This window comes from Symphodus melops, assembly GCF_947650265.1.
Source record: "Symphodus melops genome assembly, chromosome: 2".
Lineage (NCBI taxonomy): Eukaryota > Metazoa > Chordata > Actinopteri > Labriformes > Labridae > Symphodus > Symphodus melops.
Genome location: NC_136692.1, coordinates 26815284 through 26822528, shown reverse-complemented (window position 1 = coordinate 26822528; position 7245 = coordinate 26815284).

Genomic DNA, 7245 nt, shown 5'->3' with positions numbered 1-7245 from the left:
GACGAGGACCCTTCCTTGACATGATGTCCGCTCCCCGGTTTAGTTCGCCGGGGACATACAGAGCACGGAGAGAAAGTAACCGTGTGCTCGCCCAGACCAGCAGCTTTCTGGCTATGCCGAGAAGCTGGGCTGACGCCCTGTTGTCTGTGCTGATCAGCACATGATGATTTTTTTAGCAGAGGGATGCGTCTGTGAAAAAACTTTTTCTCTGTATTTTTCTTTTCTTTTGTGATGCGTGACGTAGCCCTTCCCAGGGCCAAGTCCAATACAATGGATAAAGGAACGCGGAGCAGACGTCTCCGCTGCAGCCGGGGATCGATGCGTTAACAAAGAAACACCGCTGCAGACGTCTCATGTGGGGCAGGCCCAGAGGAATAACGACATGGGCCGCCGCCATCATGCCCAGCAGCCGCATGACAGTGAGATCTGTCACCGTGCTGTGTGGCTTCACTCGGCTTAATAGTCCTCTCAGCGCCTCCAACCCTCTGCTGAGGGAGCCGCGCTGACATGTCGGCCGAGTCCAACATCACCCCCAGGTACATTATGGACCGGGATGGGATGGGGGAGCTTTTCGCCCAGTTCACTATGAACCCTAAGCTCGATAGATGAGACACGAGCGCCCTCATCTGGAGGGCTGCTTCCTCTCTGGAGCGAGCCAGTAACAACAGGTCGTCCAGATAAAATAACACTCTCATCCCTGCCCGGTGAAGCGGAGCCAGAGCTGCTTCTACACACTTGGAGAAAGTGCGCGGAGCCAGGGAATAACCGAACGGCAGACGGTTGTATTGGTACGATGTCCCCTCGAACGCGAAGCACAGGTACTGCCTGTGTTTCGGGAGGATGAAGACATGGATGTATGCGTCCTTTAGGTCTATTTCTATGTCGTAGCCCTTCCCAAGGGAATCCCCGCTGACGTCACGCAGGGACTCCCCCAGTGGGCCAATCCAATCCAGCGGATAAAGGAACGCGGAGCAGACGTTTTTCCGCTGCAGCCGGGGATCGATGCGTTAACAAAGAAACACCGCTGCAGACGTCTCATGTGGGGCAGGCCCAGAGGAATAACGACATGGGCCGCCGCCATCATGCCCAGCAGCCGCATGACAGTGAGAACTGTCACCGTGCTGCATGGCTTCACTCGACTTAATAATCCTCTCAGCGCCTCCATCCTCTGCTGGGAGAGCCGCGCTGACATGTCGGCACGACACGAGCGCCCTCGTCTGGAGAGCTACTTCTTCTCTGGAGCGAGCCTGTAACAACAGGTCGTACAGACAAGATAACACTCTCATCCCTGCCCGGTGAAGCGGAGCCAGAGCTGCTTCTATGCACTTGGAGAAAGTGCGTGGGGCCAGGAAATAACCGGACGCGAAGCGCAGGAGCTGCCTGTGTTTCGGGAGGATGGGGACATGGAAGTAGGCGTCCTTTAGGTCGATGGACGTGAACCAGTCGTCCTGGTGAACACACTCCATATGTTGATTGTCAACATATGAAAATGGTCTGACCACAATTGATTTATTAGAAAAAGACAGGTCGAGGATGGGCCTTATCCCGCCTGTCTTCTTCCGCACGAGAGAAGTAGCGGGGTAATAACCCCGGCTCTCCTCCTCTCGCTCCCCTCTGGAGATGGCACCCTTCGTCAAGAGCTCCTGCAGCTCTGACCGAAGAGCCAGGCGTCCCTCCCCGGATGGCATGATCGTCTCCACTACCGCATTGAATCGTGGAGGGGGAGACGCAAACTGCAGGGTGTAACCCCGTTGAAGCAGTCTGTCCAGCCAGCTGTCCAGGGAACATACGTGCCGCCACACGGAGTAATGCTCCGAGAGCGGGCGTACATGTAGAGGAGGCTCCGCCCCCTGTCCATCAGCCACGTCAGCGCCCCGACCACTGCATGAGGAGCGAGCTCCCGTGCAGCCCGCAGAGGCTCACACACAGGATGGAGACGGGAGAGAAAAGTCCACACGACGTGCCGAGCCAGCGCTCGTGGGCTCATGATGCCCCCCACCTGTCCGCCGGAGAACTCACTGAGTGAGGAACACTCCGGGGAAAAGAGGACTGAGGAGATAGCAGGTGTCTCGCGGCCGACGTCGCAGTTGGCTCATACAGCCCCGCTGGGTTTCCTTAGCACAAAAAAACGAGCTGGCTGTACGCTCATTGTGGGACTGGACCGCCAGTCTCGACATGGAATGAGCCAACAGGGACAATTTTATTAGCCGCAGCAGAGGCCTGGTAGGCACACTGGTGCGACCTGTCCGTCAGGCGTGCCGTTAACAGATCCCGGCTCGAAGGAGGGACAGGACGCCGTCCCGAACCCCCGGCCCGGACCCCGAAACGGCCGTCAGGTTAGCCTCCAAAGGCGGCACCGGAGGGAACCCACGGTCCGCCACCCCCCCCACTTTTGTGATGGAAGTGTAGGTGGACACCGGAGCCCTCAAGAGCCTCGGATCCGCCGCTGCCCCCTCCTGATAGGGGATCAAAGCCGGGAACCGCGGCCACACCGGGTCTCGCCGGACCGGCCGGAGAAGCGGAAAATCCCCCGCCATCTCATCGATCGGCTCCACCTCACGTGCCACCGGCACAGTGAGGCCCCGTCGAGCTGCAGCCGTTCTAATGATACCCGGCAGCTCCTGAAGCAGACCCCCCACCACCGGCGGGGGCCGAGAGCGGCTCCCAGCCCCCACCACCGGCGGGGGCCGAGAGCCGCCCGCAGCCTGATTCCCAGGGGAGCCTGGGCAATCTGACTCGGCTCTCTGAACTATCCGAGCGGCTCCCGGTCCCCACCGACGGCGGGGGCCGGGAGCCGCTCGCAGCCCGATTCCCAGGGAAGCCTGGGCAATCTGACTCGGCGACGGTGTCAGGTGCATCCTCCAGCCCTCCCGACAGGGAGAGGGGAGGGATGGGAACCCTGACACTGACCCACGGATGGAGCACGGTGAATCCGCAGACTCCTCTCCATGGTCCAACATGTCTATCTCCCGTTCCATTGTGCATTCCCCCACCTGCCACACCGGCTCTGCAGCTACAGCGAAGGCTTCCGCTCTCCGCTGCAGGTCATCACGGGGAAGGCGTAGGCAGCTGCTACCCATTGCCCGTGAAGTTAAAGCCAGGCTGGCATGCTCCGGCCCAAGGCAGGCCTCACAGAGACGGTGGGAATCAGCCGGCATGATGTACCCGGTCTGACACTCTGGACACACACGGATGGAAGAGGTAGACATGGTTAATTTATGTTTCTCTTACAGGTGCTTGTTGCATACTTACTCGCTGAAGAAAAGAGGGAACAGAACACATGGTCCCTTCCGGTTATATACCGGCAGGTTGACCGTGGGAGGGGCCCACATCGTGGGTGGGCGTGGACTACAACTCTTCAGTGCTGCGCATGCGCGCGAGGGATAAACCCAATAGCGATAGCCTTAGAGGGCGAAGCCTATACGAAATAGAACAGTAAGCGTGTCATTGTGTGTATGATGTGTGTGTGTGTGTGTGTGTGTGTGCATGATGCAGTGTGCTTGTGTGAACTGCCGACGATCTAACTAAAAAAAAAACTAATAAACCAACTAACTAAGTAACTAAGTCACTATCGAGTGTAGTCTTTAGTGTCTGTGGCTCCCCTCATCGGCAACAGGGAGTCTTTACCTGCCAGCGAGGTCTTAGACCTGTCCCCCCTAGAGTGGATGGCCATGCTCACACTGTCGGGCACTGAGCAGGTTGGTACAGGCTGTTTCCTGTACCGGAGGGGGATTCCACCCTCCACCGAGGATCTTAGGATCCAGGGTCACAGAGCACTGACTCACTTCTTCATGAGATAGTGAAGTGACTTTACTGGCAGAAACCCCCTCCCCTTATAACCTCGGTTTGACATGTTTTTTGACGTATCAAAGAGAGTGGAACTTATCAAAGGGGACGTCTTAAATGACGTAATTGATGGGACTGTCCTATGATGCGTTGATGACGCGTCTCATGATGCGTCTCATTGTTGGACAATGGTATCCTGACCCGATGTCCATGGTGACAGTCCCTTTGTTAAAAAAAAAACACTTTAATTATTAATGGTGACATAATTAATGCCAACATTCATTGGCAAAAGAAACCAATTTCAAGACTTATTCTAGGAACAGCAATATGTCTTCAGTATAAGGTCAGCGTCATCAGTCTTTGATGAGGACGCAGGACTGGAACCTCTGACGAAGATGCAGGAGTCAGCAGGGCCTCTGGTGTACGAGTCAGGACTTCTGAGGATGGCCTAGGAGTCTGTAGGACTTCAGAGGATGGAGTAGGAGTCTGTAGGACTTCAGAGGATGGAGTAGAAGTTTCTAGGACTTCTGAATTAATCGAAAAACATAACTACCAGCATCCAGTCCAAGCTAAAATAACAAAACCAAGCAATCTAAACATGCATCAGGAAATAAAATAATTTTTAAAAAAAACAACCAATATCACCACACCGCTCTCCAAATTGTGTGTCGTCTCTCCACACCTGGCTCTCCTATATCCCCCAGAGCGCAAGATAGTCTCCGGTGTTACAGGTAGAGGGAGATAAACAGCTGAGAGAAAGAGAGAAAGAGAGAGAGAGAGAGAGAGAGAGAGAGACAGAGAGAGAGAGAGAGAGAGAGAGAGAGAGAGAGAGAGAGAGAGAGAGAGAGAGAGATTTTTTGATTTTACAAAAACACTTTATTTACACTACTTAACAATTAACATGTGCAACAAAAAGAAAAAAACATTAATTACAATTGACTTTCAGATGCTGAAAAACGGATTGAAGATGAGTTTCTCCTCTTTTACTGAACAGATAATTGCTCCATAGCACCATGTTTCAATAAAATCTTGTAAATTAGCCATAGCTGAATAGAACCTAAAGTCCACCCACACTCTGGCCCTCACCAAAGACAGGAAGAGGTCAGTGACTTCCTTCCCTTGCCTGTTCTCCATCTCTTTCTTTCGGCTAAGATAGATAGCCAGTTTTGCCTGCCCTGACAAAAAGTTTAAAAGTTTCCATTTTACTGCGTTTGTTTTGTTGTACCCTGCTCCAAAGATAAAAACTGTCATGGACCAAGTCTCTTTAAAATCCATAAAAACATTCTTTAAAACCCCAAACAGATCTCTCAGTCGAACACACTCTGAAAAACAGTGAAAAATGGTTTCTGCAGCTCCACAATAAAAACACTCATTAGACACAGAAGGGTTAAAACGAGACACAAAAACGTTTGTGGCTATTGCTCCATTTAAAATCCTCCACTGCAGATCACCAGATCTTTTGTTTAGAGGATTTTTATAAAAAACCCGCCACACTGGCTTGACATTGTCAGACACTTTTAGCCACTTTCTCCATTTGGTGTCGACTCTGTTCTTCAAAACATTTTCATTTAATTTTTTAACACATACTAAAACCAAACCCTTACCTCTAACATTATAAAAATTCAAACATTTACCATCAGACACTTTAAAATGTTCATTTGGTGCACTTGATTCCATTGTCAGTCCTATTTCAGGAAACGGATCACTGTCATCGGGCATTTCCTTTTTATTACAGTAGTCCTGCAGCATCTCTTTCTCATCTTTTGTCAGTCTGAGACGCAACAGTCCGAGCACTCTCTCTACGAAACGTGCTGAGCGAAGACCAAGGGCAGAGGTCACCGCTGTTACATTTTTCAGTTCAGGCCCAGCTATGTCCACAATCTGTCTCAGTGAAATGTTAAAAGTGGAGACGAGAGCATGAGTGAGGCCCATTGATGATGTGTCCTGTATGTCCAGACGGGCCCCGTAGATCAGAGGCTCCTCCAGCAGCCAGTGTAGAGACATTGTAGGCTCTAGTCTTTTCCATAAAAACAGTTTCCAGGCTTTAAAAAGGCTCTGATAAAAAACGGACAGATTGCACAGATTAAAACGGTCAGTATTCATTAAAAACAGTGAAGAATCTACTCCTAGTCCATTCACTTGTTTAAAAATGCTGCTGGCCACTGGTCTCCAGACCACATCAGCTGAACCCGTGAGGAATTTCTGTAGAAATTGGATTCGGAAGGCAGCTACTCTGCTGGCCAGGTGGACCAGCCCCTGTCCCCCCTCCTCCTTTGGCAGAAACAGCACAGCCTGTGGAACCCAGTGGAGATTGTCCCAGAAGAAGTCCACCATCAACGATTGCAATGTTTTGAGGAGACCAGTAGGGGGGTCTACAGCTGCCATCTTGTGCCAGAGTCCACAGGAGACCAGGTTGTTGATGATTAGGACTCTTCCTCTGTATGACATCTGGGGCAGCAGCCACCTCCACTTCTCCAGCCTCCCCTTCACTTTCTCCACCACCTCCTCCCAATTTTTCTGCACCGTGAACTCATCTCCTAAAAACACACCAAGATACTTAAAACCATTCCTTCCCCATTTTAATCCTGCTGGTAGTTTGGGAAGAGAATGGGAGTTAAAACCAAGCGCTAACCCCTCTCTTCCCCCAGTTCACTTTAGCAGATGTTACACTGCCAAAGTCCTTCACGATGTTTTCTATTGCACAGACTTCTTTTTGAGTTTTTACCATAACGATAACATCATCAGCATAAGCTGACACAATAAAACGTTTTGGACAGTGAGGTAAAATTAACCCATTTATGGAAGAACGTATCTTACAGAGTAATGGCTCTATGGAGATGGAATATAACATCCCTGACAGTGCACAACCTTGCCTTATTCCCCTCTGAATTTTAAAAGGAGCACTCAGCCCTCCATTGATTTTCAGTACACTCTCAATGTCCTGGTACAACACTTTGATCATAGCAATGAAACCAGGGCTGAGACCAAAACGCTCCAGAACTTTCCAGAGGTAGAGGTGCTCAACCCGGTCAAAAGCTTTTTCTTGATCTAACGAAATGAGACCAAGATCTAAGTCCAATGAACTAGAGACGTCCAAAACATCACGAATTAAAGATACATTGTCATGAATAGACCTGCCAGGCACACAGTAGCTTTGGTCCTGATGGATGATCTGGTCCATGACGTCCCTCAGTCTGTTGGCCAGGGCTTTGGAGAAGATCTTATAGTCACAGCAGAGCAGGGACACAGGACGCCAGTTCTTTATCTCCTGAAGATCTCCTTTCTTTGGCAGCAGGGTGATAACTGCCCTCCTGCAGCTTAGGGGCAAAGACTCTGCAGCCAGGCTCTCATTTAAAACAGACAGTAAGTCCTCCCCCAGTTCATCCCAAAAAGTCTTAAAAAAATCCACAGGGAGTCCATCGATTCCGGGAGCCTTACCTCCCTCCATGCTCTGCAGAG